The sequence below is a fragment of the Lygodium microphyllum genome, chromosome 3 (assembly GCF_053477565.2).
Source record: "Lygodium microphyllum isolate KBCC chromosome 3, Lygodium_microphyllum_v1.1.10, whole genome shotgun sequence".
NCBI classification, from domain to species: Eukaryota; Viridiplantae; Streptophyta; class Polypodiopsida; order Schizaeales; family Lygodiaceae; genus Lygodium; species Lygodium microphyllum.
Genome location: NC_141137.1, coordinates 137069287 through 137079616, shown reverse-complemented (window position 1 = coordinate 137079616; position 10330 = coordinate 137069287). Strand labels below are relative to the sequence as shown.

At 40.1% G+C, this 10330-nt stretch overlaps 1 pseudogene; it reads right to left on the bottom strand.

Annotated features, from left to right (window-relative positions):
• Positions 1-8949: 8949 nt before the first annotated feature.
• On the bottom strand, positions 8950-9632 carry LOC148038938 (uncharacterized; annotated as a pseudogene).
• Positions 9633-10330: the final 698 nt, after the last annotated feature.

Below are 10330 nucleotides of genomic sequence, written 5' to 3'. Positions count from 1 at the left end.
GTCGATAGCATCACAAAAAAACAACACTAAAGCATGTTATTCATCAGTGTATATTTCATGTCCATCAACATCCTCCGATTGCGTCACATCCAGTAATCAGTTTTTTCTTCCCCTCCATTGTAGTTTCTCTCCCCCCCAAAAAAAAACATTTTTTGCTCCCTTTTCAATAATTCCGATTGCCCCCTCTCAAATTGTCATCACAAATTCACTTTTAGTGCATGGTTGCCGAAAAACTTGCATTTTTTAAAATAAAGATAAGGCTTTAAAAATTGATTCTCCTCTATTGTAGGTTGTGAAAAATTGCAAAACCTTTGATTATTATCTTTTGTGAACCTCCTCTACTTGCATTCAAGCTTTTTCTTGAGTCATTGGCATTGTTTTTCTTCAAAACATCATTTCTCATGAATTTCCATGACAAGAGAAGAGTGTTTAAGACGGTTTATGAAGGGAGCATCCTGTAGTAAGGTGCAATGTTCCTCTCATTTTGGAGACTTATTGCATAAACATTTGTTGCATCTAAGCTCGATGAGATTCCTCAAGTTGTGGCATCATTGTCTGTGGTAAATGGAAGACTACCACATAGAAATTCTAGCTTCAATTGACGTTGAACTTGAAGACTCCCCACACAATGTAGTAGTGCCTCATCAAAATTTGTTGATACATTCAACTATTGACTAAAAGAAGCATCCAAGTTCATACTTTGCTCTTGTTTTGAAAGCAGTACAACATCCATCACAACACAAATCACTCTTGATCTTAACTTCATAAAACAAAAGGGAAACCATTTAACAAAAAGTGCAAGCCAATGTTCAAGTCTGTTGTGGGATTCTCTAAGATTCAAATGTTTCTCCCATTTCTTTCCTTCATTGAATGTGTTAGAAAGAGCAGTATCCAAAGAAGCAACATTGTCATCACTTCCTACCTTGATTTATGCATTGTGCCCTAACAAGAAAATATGCTTTGAAATAGAACTTCGTGTGCATCCACTCATGAATTGAGAAATTATGCACTGTTGGATCCATGCAATGCAATCAATCAAATGATGCTCCATTAAAAATTATGAATGCATTGAAAATAATGTGCCTAGCCTAACTACATGTGCTCATGTGTCATGCAAAATGCAAACAAAAAAGATACACACAACCAAAAACAAAATCCTAATGATGCTAACTAATGTGTTCAATTTATTGGCAAAAAACTCTGCCCTGAGGTTTACAATGGTGGACGCGCAGCGACACGACATCCGCCCCCTCCAAACCTGCACATCCTCTAGATGGGCCACAACTACCCATCCTCATCACCATCAAGCTCGACGGTCAATGTGATCTCCTCATCTTCTACAAAATCATCTACAATATCCACATTGTCAAGAATCGCGTGGTGGGGGAAGTTGCTCAAGATGCTGCGCCGAGCACACACAGAATGCACAAGGAGAAGCTCACTCAAGAGACAAGAAGAGAGATGGAGGCCAAAACGTTTTCTTGCTGATTTCTACTTCTTCTTCCACACACTTTTTTAATGTACACAAAGTATAGATAAGATACAACATAAAAGGAAAGTGACCTACTAAGTCAAACAATGCATAACCGACTACACTAGTCGACTGGCGCTATAACTATACCAGCTGTAAATAGGTGTAACGACCTGAATATAATAAGTAATGAGTCAGTGGCCATGTGAGAGTCATAATGACCACCGACGTGATAAGTGTAGACGTGTGGAGCCATCTAACTAGGCGGTCCATCATCCATGTCCACATGTGTTGAGCTTGCCATCTTAACACACCCCCTCAAGCTCAACTGCATCTCTGCAACTCCAAGTAAGCTTCGAAACTTTTGAAGCTTCTCTGTACCCAATGCCTTCGTGAAGATGTCAGCTATCTGATCCTGTGTGCTGACATACACCAAGTCAATCTCACCTACTAGTACCTTCTCTCTCACAAAGTGGTAGTGTACCTCAATATGTTTTGTCCTGGCATGGAACACAGGGTTCCTAGCCAACTGTATACTGCTCATGTTGTCACAATAAATGACAACTCGACCTTCCACCTGGACATCCAAATCAACCAATAGCTTTTGCAGCCATACTACCTCACATGCTGCAACAGCAGCACCTCTATACTCAGCCTTTGTACTCGACAAAGCAACTGTAGATTGCTTTTTGCTGCTCCATGCAACTGCTGCACTACCAAGATAGAACATGTATCCGCTGGTAGATCTTCTATCAGACATACTACCAGCCCAATCTGCATCTGTGTATCCAAATACCTGTACATCTGTACCTGCCTCATAGAAAAGTCCATAATGTAATGTGGAATTCACATATCTCAATATGCGTCTGATTGCATCCAAATGTGGCTTTCTAGGTACTTGCATAAACTAACTCACAAGACCAACAGCGTAGCTCAAGTCTGGCCTTGTGATGGTCATGTAGATCAAACTCCCCACTATCCTCCTGAACATAGTAGGGTCTTCTATCTCATCCCCAACATCAGCACTCACCTTTACATTCTGCTCCAACGGGACTGAAAGTGGTTTGCATGCAGTCATACCATACTTGGACAACATATCCAAGCCATACTGTCTTTGGGATAGTCATATACCATCATCACATTTGATCACCTCAATGCCAAGGAAGTATCTTAGCTCACCTAAATCCTTCATCTCAAACTTCATCTTCAAATAGCCCTTGACTTCAGCAATCCCACTGTCACTATCACCTGTAATAATCAAGTCATCCACATAGATGATTATGATGACCAAACCTGCATCTCCCTTTCTCACATAAAGTGAGTGATCAGCATCAGAAACATAAAAGCCAATATTGACAAGATACTCTCTTATCTTGTCAGACCATGCTCTAGGTGCTTGCTTGAGCCCATAGAGTGCCTTCTTCAACCTGCACACATACGTGGGATGCTCTAAATCTTCATAACCTGCTGGCTGATCCATATACACTTCTTCCTGCAAATCACCATGCAAGAAGGCATTCTTTACATCCATTTGCTGCAACCTCCAACCTTTGGCTACTGCCAAAGCAATCACACATCTGACAGTTGCCATCCTAGCAACTAGACTGAAGGTTTCATCATAATCTATGCCATATGTCTGGGCATAGCCTTTTGCAACCAGCCTAGCTTTGTACCTGCTAATGGAACCACTGCATTGTGCTTAATCTTATAAACCCACTTACATCCAATAGCTTTCTTTCCCTTCAGCAATGATACTAGATCCCAAGTCTTATTGGCCTCTAATGCAGCCATCTCCTCATCCATTGCTACATCCCAATGAGCATGACCAACAGCCTCCTCAAAACATGTGGGCTCAACATCCTCAACTAGTTTCACCATATAAGCATAATGGTGAGCTGCATAACCTTCAAAACCAAATCTTTTAACAGGGTATCTCACCCTGATAGACCTGCGTACCACTGGATCACTCAATGGAGTCTTTGCATTAATGCGTGCTCTCTGCACACCTGGAGTCCTCACTGAAGGAATGCCAAGCTCATCATCCAAGCTCTCTGAGCCACTGGAGTCTCCATCAAGAACTGCATCAATGCCTTCTGACACTTTATTCTTTCCTTTGTCTTTACTTATAGTGCTACTAGATGCACCCGAAGATGTAGAGGTACTCCTTAGTCTCCCAGACCAAGGACTACCAGATGATGTCTCTGGTCCGCTAAGAGTTCGTGATTCTTGCTTTTCAGCCTGCACATGAGTGTCATGATCATCATCATCATCCAATGCATCACCACTAGATGCATACCAACTGCTCATTTCATCAAAGATGACATCCCTGCTCACTCTGAACTTACATGTGACAGGGTTGTAACAGTGATACCCTTTCTACTCTAAAGAGTATCCAATAAAGACACACTTTTCAGCCTTTGGATTCAGTTTCTTCCGCAACTCATCTGGCACATGAACATACGCAATGCAGCCAAATACTTTCAAGTGTGAAACATCAGGCTTCTTACCTGTAAAACATTCTTCGGGGGTCATACCATGAACTACAGCTGTGGGAGTTCTGTTCATAATATAAACAGCAGTATGAATAGCCTCAGACAAAAAATGCTTAGGCATATTCTTTTCAGCCATCAAGGCGCGTGCAACTTCTGCAATATGCCTGTTTTTCCTTTCTGCAACCCCATTTTGCTGTGGGGTATACCTGCATGTGAACTGTCTCTTTATCCCATGAGACCTCAGAAAATCACTGAACTCATTTGAGAGGTACTCTCCCCCTCCATCTGACCTCAGGCACTTTACTTTCAAGCCTGTTTCTCTTTCAACTGCAGCCTTAAAAGTTCTAAAGTGCTCAAATGCTTCACTCTTTTCCTTCATAAAATATACCCACAGCTTTCTAGAACAATCATCAATGAATGTGACGAAGTATGAACTACCTCCAAGAGATACATTTTGTGTAGGCCCCCAAATGTCTGTATGCACAACATCAAGGATATTTCTGCTTACATCTCTGTCATGTGAAAAGGGTTGTCTTGCCTGCTTACCAAACTGACATGCTTCACATACCTTCTGAAATTTTGCAACTTTAAATGTAGGCAAACCTGTAACCAACCCTTTGGACTGCATTAATTTTAGCCTTTGTACATTTGCATGTCCAATGCGTTTGTGCCAAATTTCAATGTCTGCAACAACACCTTTTCCTTTGGCATACATAGCAGCATTCATAGTAGGAATTCCAGCATCTAGAGTGAACATACGTCCAACTCTACTTCCCTTTGCTACCAACCTGCACTTGTCATTGAAGTCCTCTACAAAGCAGCCCTTTGCATTAAATCTGACTTGCAGCCCTTGCTCTACCATTTGATCGACTGACACCAAGTTCTTTATAATAGATGGAACATGTAATACATCTGAAAGACTCTTTGTCTTACCATCATGCAAGGACAAGGGAACTTTTCCAATGTGTGAAATTGGGTGGCATGAGTCATCACCTGTGTGCACATAACCTGCATTCTGCAAATCCTGCATCTCTCCAAACCATTCTGCATAGCTGGTCATATGATTGGATGCACCTGAATCAACATACCAAGCATCTTCATGTGTTTCCTTTCCTGTAACAGCATTCAGCATATGCTGCATAACGAACAAACGTTCATTTTTGTCTTCATTCTGTCGTGTAGATGATGCATAGTTTCCTTGCTGCAACTTACCACTCCAGATATCATCTCTCTTAGCATAACATTGGGCTGCAATATGACTTGTTTTGCCATAGTAGTGGCACACAATACCAGAGTTGTTAGAACCTCTGTTCTGCCATCCACCTCTTCCTCTAAAGCTCCCCTTGCCTCTAAAGTTGCCACGACCTCCTGAAACCTGCACATCGCCAAATTGCTAATTCAATCTGTTTTGCTGGTTGTCACTACCACGTCCTGTACCACGGCCTCTTGAAGAGAACCTACCACGTCCCCTTCCTAAACTGGAGTAGAAAGCTTGGACCTGTTCACCACTTCTTTCAAATGTCTCACTCTGCATGTTGATCTCTTCAGTGATCATAAGGGAGACCAATTCATCGAAATCTGGAAATGGCTTTTTAACATATACAGAAGTTACAAAAGACTTCCAAGCCTTTTCATTGTTAAGTCCACCCAAGGTAGACGACACCAAATCATCATCATCGGGCATTGCATCAATTGCTACCAATGCATCTACAATGCTTCTTACCTTCAGTACATACTCATTGATAGACATCTTCCCTTTCTTTAATGTATTCAACTCTTGCTTGAGTTGAATCTTTCGTGCCTTTGTATTTACAGAAAACATACTTTCAAGTATGGTCCAAGCTGCATATGAATTCTCTGCATTTCTAATGTGTCCCAGTGACTGGCCAAAGACCAAGCCACTTTTACCCAGGTTAACAAGCCAACTCCTAAGAGTTGTTGCACTAAACAAGTGATTATTTGCACTAATTGTTTTAATTTAACTCAACTTAGCCTTCCCTAATATCTACAACGTTGTTTGTAGTAGTCCAACTGCAAAGATTCTAAACTTCAGTAAATTATACTGGGCACTAAATTGCTAAACCTAAGATAACTATGGTTTCTCCTAATCTCTCAGAGGCAGCTCCTCATAATGTTCTCCTGCCATGCTAGTGGCGGTTATCCAGGAAATGTTTTTAATGTTTGACGTTGGAAAGGTTGTTTCAGGGATATAGATCTCTTGGATCTATTTGTATATCTCCGTTTAAAGTTCCTTTTTATGTTTTTCTCCACCTGATTAAAATTAATTCTTTTTATTTTTTTAATTTTAAACAAACATTCAAATCAAATTTTCTGACATACCATAAACCCCTAAATTTTAATCTCCCTTGGTAGACGTTTCCTACTCCGTATATAAATTTCGTCGTTGCTTATTAGTTTTTAAGTACTTAATTCATTTTGCGAATATAACGTCCTTTCCTTCTTTTCTATTATTAAACATCAACCAGAATAAAAAAAGTTCTTCCATACTCTCACATGTCCACATTCATAATTTATTTTAAATTCCCATAACACCCTAGTTTCACTATTTTTCCTACCTCTTTCCCCAGTGACACTGCTAGTACTGGAGACAACTTGATCCCATTGATATGAAGCTGCTTCACTTTCCTTTGATAGTGTTCTATCAGTTGATAAGCTAGGTTGAAGAGGTTCTACCGTTGAGTTAGACACAGCGTCTACTCCCAAACTCAGCAATGCGTTGACCCTCTCTAGCCTTTCTAATAGCCAAGCCTCTTGTCGCACTGCTCGTTCTCTAACTCGCTGATCCCTAGCTTCGTTTTGCTGCTTCCGTCTCTCTTCTGAATTCATCCACGAGTACAAAACTAGCTGTTACTGTCATACTCCAAAATTACGCTCGTTTTATTTGAAGCTATAAAATTAGGTTGTCGCTTGTATGCGCACTTAGAAGTTTCAAAATAGTCGGCAGCTCTGGGTCTATCTCCCCAAAAGGTAACTTTTCTTCTTGCTCGGGGATTAAACCTAGAATTTCAGCAACCTCTCTAACGTCTTTCGTGTCAAAAGCAAATTTTAAACCTCTGGATACACGTATCCAAGGCAACACGTCATCCCACACTACTCTTCTAAACGTCCGATAAGCTGTGCGGTAATACCAATCAAAGTGGTACGATACACTGATTGTATTTATCTCTACCGCGTCTATTAACCCAAAGTGTGTCGCTAGTAGAACTATGGTTTGCGCACAGTCGTTATAACCCCAGCTCCAAGAGGATAATTGTTCAACGTCCACAGTTAATTGTGGCCCAAAATATGTGCCTCCCTCTACTAACTCCGTATCTCTCGCCCAGTCTAGCACTTTTCTTTGACACTCCTGGGGCAAATTAGGAAAATAGTCCCTTAGAAAAGAGACTGCGTATTCACTCATAAATAACACTTAGGATCTAAAATACCCTCGGAAGATTTATCACTCGTTCGAGCGCACTTGGCTCCCGGCAGACGCACCAAAAATGACTCGCCAAAGACCAAGCCACTTTTACCCAGGTTAACAAGCCAACTCCTAAGAGTTGTTGCACTAAACAAGTGATTATTTGCACTAATTGTTTTAATTTAACTCAACTTAGCCTTCCCTAATATCTACAACGTTGTTTGTAGTAGTCCAACTGCAAAGATTCTAAACTTCAGTAAATTATACTGGGCACTAAATTGCTAAACCTAAGATAACTATGGTTTCTCCTCATCTCTCAGAGGCAGCTCCTCATAATGTTCTCCTGCCATGCTAGTGGCGGTTATCCAGGAAATGTTTTTAATGTTTGACTTTGGAAAGGTTGTTTCAGGGATATAGATCTCTTGGATCTATTTGTATATCTCCGTTTAAAGTTCCTTTTTATGTTTTTCTCCACCTGATTAAAATTAATTCTTTTTATTTGTTTAATTTTAAACAAACATTCAAATCAAATTTTCTGACATACCATAAACCCCTAAATTTTAATCTCCCTTGGTAGACGTTTCCTACTCCGTATATAAATTTCGTCGTTGCTTATTAGTTTTTAAGTACTTAATTCATTTTGCGAATATAACGTCCTTTCCTTCTTTTCTATTATTAAACATCAACCAGAATAAAACAAGTTCTTCCATACTCTCACATGTCCACATTCATAATTTATTTTAAATTCCCATAACACCCTTTAATTTATCAATGAGTCCTAGTAGCCCTCCACTCCATATATTTAAGAAGTTGATTGTAAAATGAATAACATGTAAAAATTTAATATAGATGCTGAGACTTTTTCCCCCATGCCATCCAATCATCAAATTATTTGATTTTATTTTGGTTTTAATTTAAACTAAATTTTATAACTGCAACCTAACATTATAAATCATTATAAAGTGTTGTCAAACTTTTTATTTGTAACTTCCCAATGTTTCCTAAATGCTCACACCGCGTATAATCTCTCCTTTCAAAACCAAAACACCATATCTTTATACGAGCATTTCTTAAGTAAAATATTATTAAATCATTATTTCTTTACTTTAACCCTTACAACAAAAATGCACTAACAAATCAAAGATTTTGTTTCCAATATTTCACTAAGAATCCATAGTTTATATCAATAAATAACACATTTTACGTAAAGGAAAACTATGTTTTTTCCCTAAATATAACTCTTTTCTAATTTTTAAATATAACAAAACATCTTTAAAAATCTTTATAGAAATTCAGTAAATTCCTTGACTCATAAGCTTTATAGGAAAAAATATCAAAACTTATAAATTTTCAGTCAGTAATTTTATAAAAGTTTATTTATGATAAATTTGAGTCATTTTTTAGTGTTTTCGATTGTTTTTGATTTTTAATAAATAAAAACCAGTTCAGCTAAATACAAACAACCATGTAGCATAAGAAAACGGGTTTAAAGACATATTTTAAAAATATTAAACTAAAGAAATTATCATGCCATATCATTTATTTTAGATAAACCAGTTAGGCACTTACTTGGAAAACCCGCGGGTCGTCGTCACGTCCTTGGAGACCGTGTCCTCTTGCAGTCTGGCCAAGGTATCAAGTGTTACTGAGGTTTTCTGATATGTTGTATTCACTTGCTACCACTTCTTCTTAAGCCCTTCAATTAGCTCTTGCTTCTCAAACTCTTCCAACCTCCTGATATTTGGTTGAGTTCCCACTCCCTGCCTTTTAGATCCTTCTGAGTTTGCTTTACTTTGATTTTCTTTCAAAACTTTATTATAGTTCACAAGATACTTTGGAACTTTTCCGTAATCAGGCTTTTCAACATATGGCCGCACATAAACCGGCAATTTCTTTGGTGTCGAATGGATTATCTCAACAGCATTTGAAGTGATAAAATCCTTGTGGGGATGCTTAAGAACTGGCTTATCGTGTGGAATGGGCGGCTTGAAGCGTATTTTTTTGGAGTCCGAATCACAAATGGCCGAAGTTTGACCCTCGAATGCTTCTTCAGAAACTCATCGATGTGGGGATTCTGCAACCCCGGCAGATGCCCAAATGTTGCTTTGGACCGCCTCAACTTGGCATATGTCAAGAATGTATCTTCCTCTGCATTGTACTTGGATTTGGGGTAAGAGCGGTGCTTGCTAGTGGAGGAAGGGGAAGGAGGGATGAGGTTGTAGACGCTCTCGACGTTGTCCCAAAGCATCATTCTTTGTCCTTCTCAGATACGTCCCTGTAACTCGGTGATGGCGAACCTCTCTCTCTCCCTCTCTCTCCAACAAGCATGCAGAAGAAGGCACCTCCTTTTCAATCAAGGCAACCATGATTTTCTTCACGCCTTCATCCTCTTTCCCATATCAAATGTGATATATGTATATGTCTCTGCTGCTGTGGCCGTTGCGCCTCACTAATCCTCCTCCTGCCATTTCCATTGATGTCGCCATTGGTCGTGATGCCGTTAATCTCCTGCTTGTTAATCTACAGGTCGCCATTATTAATCACGTTCTGCTGCTGCTGCAGCTACTGCGCCAGCAATGCTCTTTCTCTCTCTCTCTCCACCATCTTGGCCCCTCTCCTCAGACAACGTGGTGTTTAGCCGCAGATCGCCGACTTCTGCCATTCTCTCTCTCTGTCATGGCGTCGTCCGCCAGGAGCTGATCCTGCCACGTATCCATGGCCTTCAGCGTGTCCTCCGTCGGCAGGACCTACGGCAGCATGTGGATGATGCTCTCCTCCGTTGCATGGCAAGATCAAAGCTCTTCTTTGGGGTGTGCCATGGCAGATAGAGATGGACCCTCTCCCCCCCTCGTTCAACGACCCTTGCTCCCTCGTCTCTTCTTCTTCTTCCCATTCGTAACCGTTTTTCCCCTCCTTCTTTCTCCCCGTGATAGGCGCATTCATTTT